Here is a 10510-nt window from a genome sequence, read left to right as displayed (position 1 = left end):
GGAAAAGAATCTTTTTACCTAAAATGGTAGTTAGCCAGAGAAATGTTTAAAGGACCACCAAAATTGATATATACTATAAATATTATATATGTTGTAATAATATTTACACATATAATATTTACATATATAATAGTATTTACACATATAATATTTGTGAAAGAAAAATATTTTGGGCCCCCAAATTATCCCTCATTAAGATAAAAGGATAATTCAAGCTGGGAACTGCTTAGGGCCAAGGTACTTTCCCTTCTATTCTCTCAGCTCCCGGAGATAAATGCATATCTGATTGCCTCCTTTGAGAAGGCTAATCAAACACTGAAAAGAATGCAACCATTCATCCCTCACCTATCTGTGACCTGAAAGCCCTCTCCTCACTTCGAGTTGTCCCGCCTTTCTGGACTGAACCAATGTTCATTTTACATATGTTGATTAATGTCTCATTTCTTCCTCAAATGTATAAAAGCAAGCTGTGCTCTGACCACTCCTTGAGCACAGGACAGCAGGACCTCCTGAGGCTGTATCATGGGTGCACATAGTCATCCTTGGCAAAATAAACCTTCTAAATTAACTGAGACCTGTCTCAAATTTTCGGGGTTCCCACATTTATATATATATATATATCATATACGATATACACTATATTATATATTAGATACACTCTATTAGCTCTTTGGGCAGAGCTAAGATAGTAGAAGAGAAGGCATTTTGGAAGCAGAGAAGTAGGAAATAATGGAAGTGATATAAGGATAGCTAACATGGGAAGTTTAGAGAAATGAAGAAAACTAGTATGAAGAAAAGACCATGGTAAGTTTCAGCTGAAGAGTAGTCGGATTTGGGATTGGTGATGCCGTGGTGTAGTGTGTGTGTGTGTGTGTGTGTGTGTGTGTGTATGTGTGTGTGTGTGTGTTTAAGATATTAACTAGGAATGGTTTTTTTTTTTTTTTTTTTTTTTTTTTTGAGACGGAGTCTCGCTCTGTCGCCCGTACTGGAGTGCAGTGGCCAGATCTCAGCTCACTGCAAGCTCTGCCTCCTGGGTTTACGCCATTCTCCTGCCTCAGCCTCCCGAGTAGCTGGGACTACAGGCGCCAGCCACCTCGCCCGGCTAGTTTTTGTATTTTTAGTAGAGACGGGGTTTCAGCGTATTAGCCAGGATGGTCTCGATCTCCTGACCTCGTGATCCGCCCGTCTCGGCCTCCCAAAGTGCTGGGATTACAGGCTTGAGCCACCGCGCCCGGCCAGGAATGGTTTTTTTCTGTCTCCTCTCCTTCCTTCCCCATTCTCAATCTGCCAGCCGCCCCTCTGTGGGTGTTGCAGGGACGGTGGGAAACACAGCAAGCCCAAAGAAAAACCTTTGAATTCCCTCACAGGCTTTGAGTCCTCAAAGCCTGAATCCACCAAGCTGATTGTTCCAGAAGCGCCAGAGGGAAATGCCTGGGATCCCCTCAGAGATACAGGAAGAAGGAAGGAGGAGCGTGGTCAGGAAGAGGCCCTATGGGCTGGGAAGAGGGACGGTCTTCCTCAGATGGGTTCTCAGTCAGCAGACCACCCAGCCGCGGCTGTTTCCCTACAAGCATCGTCTGTGATTCCAGTGAGTGCTTACCAGGGAGGTGTTTTTGTCTGGGTTCTAGCGTCCCAGGGAAAGGTTTTGCAAGGGCAAGATAACTAGGTCATCGTTCACGCCGCATAATCCAATCAGATATTCTTTTCTGACCCACCAAAGTGGAACTCCTATAAAGAATAATAATTATTGAGAAACAATTTTTACTTATCTAAAGCACATTAGGAGATACTTTATTTTTCTCTCACTTTTCATACCCCATTTTTCTTCTTTTCTTCCAAGCTTCATATCTTTTCTTAGAGGAAAACCACTAAGGGTTCCCTGACGGAACACTTCAGGGCCTTTTCATCTCAGTTCTCTTTACAATCTTTCAGGGAAGAATAGCTTATAATTTATCAGAAGGAAGGAAGGTCAGCCCTCCTGAGGGGGTGTCAGGCTGCTGGAAATTTCAGAAGTTCAGTCCCCTGCCCCCTGAGTCACAGAGCAAGAGGCAGCAACATGGGGCCACTTGGTGTGTGCAGTTGCTGCAAGACTGCAGCCTGGAGGCATGTGGAGATGCTCCTGCAGTAACAGAGTACGCTAGGGGATACTTCAACTTTTTGCATCCTGCAGCTTGACTTACATTTAATTCAGTAACTTCTGAAAGGTTACCTACAGTTTATCAGCCTGGTCCCTGAATTAGATCCCTGAGGCAAGCTCTACTCATTCTCACCACTCTCTCGCTGTCCCAGACCACTTGTCTCTCCCTCATGTATCTCCCCTCCCTGTATGAAGCCTTTCCCTCAGTGATTTCACCCACTCCCATGGATTTGACACTTCCTTATATTATTATCTAAAGACTAAACTGTTTTCTTGAATTTTTAGACCTTACTGCACATATCATTCAAACTCCTGTTTACTAGGAGATGAGATATTGTCTCTATCTTGAGTGCTCTCTCTAAAGGGGTAATAGATACACAACAGATGGATGGCTGGCTGGCTGGCTGGCTGGATGGATAGATGGCTGGATGGATAGATGGCTGGATGAATAGATGGATGGATGGATGGATGGATGGATGGATGGATGCATGGATGGATGGATATGGAGAGAGAGATGATAAATAGATTTGGATAGATAGATATGGATAAATAGCAGATTACATTTATAGACAGATCAATATAGATGATTGATGGAGATACCGTGCCTTCTTCTGATCCACATGTTAAGAATAGCAGTCTTGCTGTGGCCTCTGCTCTTAGGATTTCACATAAAACTGCTTTCATCAACACAACAGTGGTCTCCATGTTGCTAAGCCTGATGATGCTTTCTTCAGAATTATTTCATTTGAACTTCAGGAGCATTTGATGCAGTGGACCATACATTTCTTCTTGAGACCTTTCACTATCTCCTGATTTTCCTTTTACTTTATTGGTTGTTTCTGTCAGGTCTATTTTGCTGTCTCTTTCTCCCCTTCTCAGACTCTGAATGTCAGAGAGAGAGAGAGATTCGTCACCCTCTTTTCTTCTCTGAGAGTCCTTCCTTCCTGGGTGACTTCATGCAAACTTATGGCTCTGAAAACACCTGTATGCAAATAGCTCACTCTTTATATTTCCAGCCAAGACTTCTCTGATTAGCTCCAGACTCTCATGTTCATTGCCCACTTGACATCTCCATTGAGCTATCTCATCAATTGTGTAAGTTTTATAGGAACAAAAGAAAGTTCTCCAGCAAAACTAGTAGGTATATAAATAAATAAAAAGATTAACAGTGTTTTTCTAGTCCTCTTTGCCGCAGTGAACAGTTCCACCATTGCTCTAGTTTCTCAAGCTTCAGGCTTACAATTTTAAGCTAATTCTTCCCTTTCCTTTATCTCCCACATCTGATCCATTACAACATCTTATTGCTTCCATCAAGTGTGGCCATTTTCTGCTGCTCCAGCACCAGCATCTCAGTCCAAGATGCTATGATCTTTCATCAGAACGGACCCAACGGCTTCCTAAATTCCCAATGGGTCCCACGCTACATCAACAATTTCCTTCACTCATTTACCCAAGCCATAGTTATTGAGGACCGCCATGTTTCTGACATTATTTTAGAGAGTGAACATAGAATCATATACAAAATTAAGGTGATTGTAGAGCAAGAGATAGACTGTAAAAGGGGAGGTGAATAACTACCTAATTTATGTCAAGTCATTGGTGAGGGCAATGAACAAAGATGAAGATGGGAAGGTCTAGCAGATGGTGGAGATGGAAGGTGCTGTTTTAGACAGGTGTCTGGGGAAGCCACCAAGAAAACTTATGATGATGAAATATGGAGATCCAGAGCAAGAATTAGGAGCAAGGGTCATAGCAAATGCCTGCGTCATTGTTTCAGTTCTGGAACTGCTTCCAAATGGGTGAGGTGTGGAATATTTCAAGCAGAGGAGGAGTTGCATTATCTAACATGTTCTGAAAAGGTCTCTTGGCCAATGGGTGAAGAAGCACCTCATTCCCTATAATCCACATAAGAAGTCATTCCTGTGCACTAGTCTGTGCTGTGCTTCCCAGGTTTGCTGGCGTTCAGCCCAATGGCCTGTCTCTCTCCCTGGAATGGAATGTGGGATCTGGTGGACTGGCTTTGGCATGAACTCCTCTCTCCACTGTGACATCGTTGTCCTTTGTCTTCACATCTTCCTGCTCTTTCTCCCCACTCAGATCTCGGCTCTGCCCAGACCTCCTCTCCTTCCTCTCTCCTTCTCCAGTCCTCAAGTTACAGTACTGTGTCAGTCCTTCTTACATTACTCTCCTCTACTCATCTTCTTAGTACTCATGCCTATTTGGTATTTTGTGATATTGCTGTTTAACCTTTTGTAAATTTTTATGTTCCATTTTTCCTCAATGCAGTATAAGGTTGTTGAATGCAAGGATCTTGCCTACGTTGTGATGCTAAATTTCAAGCACAGGGAAGGGCACAACATGGTTATTTTGTTGAATGAATAAATGAATGAACGAATGACCCCTGGCATTCCAGGGTTGGCTAGTCATCAAAAGGTGATGTTGTTCTTGGGTTATAAAAAGGTAGGTAGAGTTCTGTCCCCATTGTTGAGAGGCTTATAATATAGTATTAGAAAAAGTGAGCACATGGATGGTTGGATCATACATCAATCTATATAAGATGGTGAGGTAAATGGATGAAGGTGGTATTATATATATATATATATAGCAATATGAAGGTGCTATATATATATATATATATATATATATATATATAGCAATATGAAGCCTATTTAAATCTGTAGCTTCTTTTAATGGCTGCCTTCCTACGAAATCTTTGCCAGCACTTAGCTTGGTATGTAAAACTGAGTAAGTTCTGAATAATGATTTGTTTACCACATAAATATATTAGTAAATGAATGAATGTGGCTTAAATTTGAGGAAGTCCTTACCATTTATCAAGATATTCTCTTATTCAATATATAATTCACAGTATTGAGGTGTTTATAAACTCTGAAAATAATGTGTTTAATCTGAGGAGGCACTTTCTAGGTCACAAAGGTGGTTACAGAATCAGGAACAGGACAGTAGAAAACACCCAGCTTTATTGAGAACCTCCTGCAATATGGTTTGACTCTGTGTCTCCTGCCAGATCTCACCTTGAATTGTATTAATCTCCACGTGTCATGGGAGGGACCCAGTAGGAAGCAATTGAATCATAGGGGTGAGTTTTTCTGTGCTGTTCTTTTGATAGTGAATAAATCTCACAAGACCTCATGGTTTCATAAATGGGAGTTTTCCTGCACACGCCCTCTTGCCTGCCGTCATGTAAGACATCCCTTTGCTCTTCCTTTGTCTTTTGCCATCATTGTGAGTTCTCCTCAGACATGTGGCACTGTGAGTCCATTAAACCTCTTTCCTTTATAAATTATCCACCCTCAGGTATGTCTTTATTAGCAGCATGAGAATGGACTAATACATCCTGGAACATCGTGGAATGTTCCGTCACCAATCTTAGAGCGAGAGTAGGAGAAACTACAGAAAGTCCACAGAGGAGTGTTGACTTTGAGCACAGGCATGGAAAAGAGAGTCCCTAAAAGAAGATAAGAAGTACAAGAGAACGTTAAGGCATGGTCTAACTGTAACCATTCAGGACCGGACTGGGACGGGGCTGGGGGATTTGCCATGGCCACTGGGCAGTTGTTACTGATAATGGATTCAAATACACAAAAGCTGCTGAAACTAAAGTTAGAAAACAAAGTCATGCCAGTGTTGATGAAACCCCACAAAGATCCTCAAAACTCAACCCCACCACCACCTTACAATGTGCCAACTGACGCTCCGAGAGTCAGGAGCTGTTCAAGGAGAGGCGCCTTCTACCAGAAATAAGCCAGACCCAGCGGCCATCTCTACACTCCTATCCTTCCTGCCAAGGTTGTGTGGCCATCTGCTTAGAAGATGCCGAAATTATTTCCAAGGGAGAGATGGGAGACAAGAGCATGATCTGTCTTGAAGCTTTGGACATTGCTGTGCCTGCTGGTTTTGTGATCCTTTGCAGATTCTTGCTGCTACAACATTTCCTTTGGCAGCTTGGAAAAGAAGCAGAATGGAGAAGAAAGCCAAGGCTAGGTGGAGGTGAGGGCGGAATAGAGACTCTGGAATGAACTTCCCTGCCCCAGGGCATGCTTGCAGCTGGAGCTTTAGGAGAGATGTCTCTGGCATCGCTCTGTGGGCAGCACCTCCCACTGCCTGCCTCTGGCCTGGTGAAGTGGCTTCTTGCTGTGCACGTTTCTTCTTCTGTCATTGCATTTTTTTTGTGTGTTCAGGACCATACATCTCCCTCCCTCTTATACTAGACTGTGAGCTCCCTGAGGCAGAGAATGGATTCATCTGCATCGTCCCTGAGCTGCTCACACAGCACAGGATCAATAGTGTTTCCGTGGGCTCAGTCAACCTGTTTGTTCCCTGCATTTCTTTTTCTTTCGTCTTCTCTTGGTCCTTCTTGCTGATGGGTGAGGAAATTGATGGCTCATGGATGCAGTGACCTGAAGGCGTGCGTTTTCTACCCTGGTATCTTTCTACTCCATAAACCTGCCTCTCCCAGGCAGGTGTGGCCCAGAGAGGTCATATGATTTAAAATTACAGTTTTACTAGAGGAGTCTGTGAAGATCACTGCTTGACCCTCATTTCTTTTTAGTCTTCTTTTAATGGTCTTTGTGTCTGTTCTATCTGTGTGTTTTATGTGAAACCACCGCAAATCTTTATTGGAAGCATCTGTGGTACAAATTAATAATAAGAAAATATTAGAGGCTACATAGCATAGATACGTCTGGTTAAATCTTTTTAGATATTTAAGTGTTTTTTTTTTTTTTCTAAACCAATGCTCTACCTAAAGTAATGTTCCACACAAAGTTTTCTTTTGCAACTTTAGAAGCACTTCTCAGTGAGCATCATAGCACAAGCTAGCACAATCTAAAATGAAAGGAAACATTAGAATAGATTCTTTAGCAGTTTTGCACAGATGTGTTTTGCAATGAGCAGTGGCCTGTACTTTATCATGCATCTTTAAAGGAAGTGGTTTTGTTACAGAAATTTCAGGAAAAAATAAAAATTAAAAAAAAAATAAATAAAAGACTCTCACTCTAAATAATTATGAACTTTTTTTTTTTACAGTAGAAAATAGAAACTAGAAATATCTATATGACTTTCTTTTGGCAATATTATCAGTTTCTTTGTGTTATGAATTATATCAAACATCCAAGATCACATGTGCTATTATGGAAGAAGTATGAATTATCTGTATTTAGCTCTCACACCATAATTGCCATTTACAATACACATTTTTTTATACATAGCTCATTTTAATAGTGAGAGTATCAGACTATAAACACCAGCAGTTTTCTTTAATTACTATCTTATATTTTGAATGAGCTCCTATTAAGAAAAAGCTTTTTGCATGCTAAAATATTTACAACCATTTGTTAAACTTAAACCATTAAGTGGGAAAATAATAAAGTTTTAATTTTAGTCTCAGACCAAAAAAAACAAAAACAAAAACAAAAAAAAACAATGAATGATTACACTTACTGTGGCTAGTAATTGGCCAGTTGGGTTTTGGGGCTAGAATTTCATTTCTTCCAGCTTGTCTAATTCCAGTTTTTTTTTTTTTCTGTACTTGAATATTAAGCAGCAGAGCATGCCTAGATTGTCAGTGTGGATAATGGATTCTGAGCCTCTCTTTATAGACATGCTTCATTCACATTATGGGTAAGGATCTGGGGAAATGTCCTTTGCTAATCTAGTCAGTAGCCTCCAGAGAGACCCTGGAAGGAAGTGCTCTGGCCAAAGCGGGCTGTGGGCTTTGTGCATCCCTGACCTGTTTCCGTGTCAGCCACAAGGCAGAACAATAGCAAAAGAGGTCAGGAAGACTTTCAGCCTGATTTATTCAAAAGTAGAGGGTTTTTTAGTGTTTCAAGGAGATTCTGCATAGACAACCAGAAACAGCTAAGTAAATTCCTGCAAGCCACAGCAGAGGTCAGAAACAACTCTTGTTGGGTGACAGAGTTTTACTTCTCTTCAACTTCCAAGCTAGCAACCAGCTGGTAGAAACCCCTGTCAACTGGTCTAAGGACAGATGACTGTGATATATAGGAAGGTGCCACCTGTGCAGCAGTGGGGAGCTGAAGAAGACACTGAAATAGTTATTGTAGCTATTTCCCAAGGCTGAGAGCTGGAGGAAATGCCAACACTGAGAGATGGACAGTCCGTGGGGAAGTCTACACAGACTGGAGAAACACTTGCGTCTTCTGCCCTGAAACCAGCCACTCTATTCAATGCCTCCAGCTAATCACCTTCACATGATTTAAAAGCAAAAAGACTTGTTTCTTTTATTTATCTATTTACCCTAACGAATGATCACTTTCTAACTCTTGTGTATTCTCAAATTAATGTATTTGCTTCTCCTGACAGTGGTTTTCCGAGTTTAATTATTTTCATAGACAAAAATCTCTCCAATACAAATAGAAACTTAACTGTATAGTTCTGTCAAGTCACTCCACAGTGGTGACGTCTCGTGGATTGTTGGAGAACCCACATGCAGTTTTTGGCATTTGACGTTTAAACAGAGACAAAAGAACAACAAATCCACGGTGGACTAACTATAGGAGCTGTTTTCATTTTTTCTTTTCTTTTTATTTATTTACTTTTTATTGACCCAGAAGATGAAGAGCCATGTCCCACATACTCTACTTATCCATTCTTCTTTTTTTTCTAAATGAGTATTCCTTTGTCTTAATTTCTAATAAAAATTTAGTGTTTCTGGTAGAGTTTCTTGGAATTTTAGGGTGGAAAGCTGGTGAGGACAGTTAAAGGATTACTAACAAACACTGTGAAAATTGATAGAATTTTTTCACAGCAATCAATACGAAATGTCGTAATGGATACATAGGTATACAGCATAAACAGATAATTCAAAAGTAAGGAAATGCAGCTTGTCAGCGAATATGTAGGAAACTGTTAGAAGGTGCTGTATGAGGGTTCTCCAGAGAAACAGACCAACAGGATGTGCTTACCCAGAGGAAAAGATCTACTATAAGGAACTGGTTCCCATGATTATGGAGGCTGCATACCAAGCTCTGCAGTCTGCGGTCTGGAGACCTGGGAGAGTCCATGGGTGAGTTGCAGTCACAAATGAAAGGCTCAAGACTTGGAAAGAGCTGATGTTTTAGTTCAAGCCTGAAGGCAAGAAAAGAACAGTGTCCCAATTCACAAGCAGACAGGCAGGAAAAACTTCCACTTGCTCAGAGGAGGTCAGTCTTTTGTTCCATTCAGACCTTCAACTGATTGGATGAGGCTCACCCACATTAGGGAAGGCAATTTGCTTTATTCAGTCCATCAACTTAAATGTTAACCTCATACAAGCACCTTCATAAAAACACCCAGAATATTTGGCCAAATATCTGGGCACCCTGTGGCCCAGTCAAGTTGACATCAAATTCTATATCACACACACCATTCCCATCAATAAACCTCTTGTTCTAACAAAACCCTTCTCTGCCACACAAAGATCTTGTTTCTCTGTCCTTTTTTACATCCGTTTTCTTCTGCCCTTCTAAGTCTTACTTATCTTTCAAAGCTAACTCTTTAAATTGCCTTTTAACTTTCTTTACTAGCATAGCACTTCATGCTTACATTCATGTAGCACTAACTACCTATCCCAGTTCTGGCATTTAGCCATTCTTGTTGCTCAAAACACTCGCATGGAAAAGTAATGATATCTTTTTTAATGTGTAATTTTTTCAGTTAAAAAAATGGGTGCTCAGGTCTATTGCTGGTATGAATATAAATAAGTGCAAGCCTTTTAAGAAAGAAAATTGGCAAAAATCTTAAATATTCATACCCGCTGATTCAGTTTCCTTACTTTGGAAAATCTTCCTAAGATAATAATCCCAAAACATGGGATAAATTGGATGCATACAAAACCTTTCATCAAGCTGTATTTATAATAATAATAAAATTATAAGAAATGACCTAAGTTAAAAAATATAGAAATGATTAGTTATAACATGTTACCACTAGGCAACAAAATATCAAGTACTCTTCAAAATGTTTGTAAAAGTTTCTAATAATGTAAAACGTGCTTATGCTAGATGACAAATAACATGGTAGTATAATTACCTTAAAAGATATGCAAAAAAGACTAAAGAATTTCTAAAATATTAGCAAGTAGTGACTTGGTGATAGTAAAGCTGCATGTGCCACCTATTTTTGTCTTTCATGTGTTTTTATTAAAAACAAACCAATAAAAAACCCAAAAGAATAATTTGACAATTCAGCTCAGTTCTACTCCTTTTTTCTTGTTATACTACCTAATTAATATAAATAGCATGAATCACGTTTTAAATTTAGAGATTGTTATATAAATGGGATCTTAAAAATTCCTGTTATAGAATGTATTTTAACCAGACCATCACTGTTATTCTCTAATAATTATTTCAC

At 40.1% G+C, this 10510-nt stretch overlaps 1 long non-coding RNA gene across 1 annotated transcript; it reads left to right on the top strand.

The window, feature by feature from the left end:
- Nucleotides 1-1243: 1243 nt before the first annotated feature.
- On the top strand, nucleotides 1244-9855 carry LOC117082397. Its single transcript, XR_004436594.1, has 3 exons — nucleotides 1244-1588; nucleotides 5166-5237; nucleotides 5456-9855. It is a non-coding gene; the product is annotated as an uncharacterized LOC117082397 (long non-coding RNA).
- The last annotated feature ends 655 nt before the right edge of the window (nucleotides 9856-10510 follow it).

Source organism: Trachypithecus francoisi, unplaced genomic scaffold, assembly GCF_009764315.1.
Source record: "Trachypithecus francoisi isolate TF-2019V2 unplaced genomic scaffold, Tfra_2.0 Lachesis_group9, whole genome shotgun sequence".
NCBI classification, from domain to species: Eukaryota; Metazoa; Chordata; class Mammalia; order Primates; family Cercopithecidae; genus Trachypithecus; species Trachypithecus francoisi.
The sequence above is the reverse complement of the archived record's forward strand: the minus strand, read 5'-3'. Positions and strand labels throughout refer to the sequence as shown.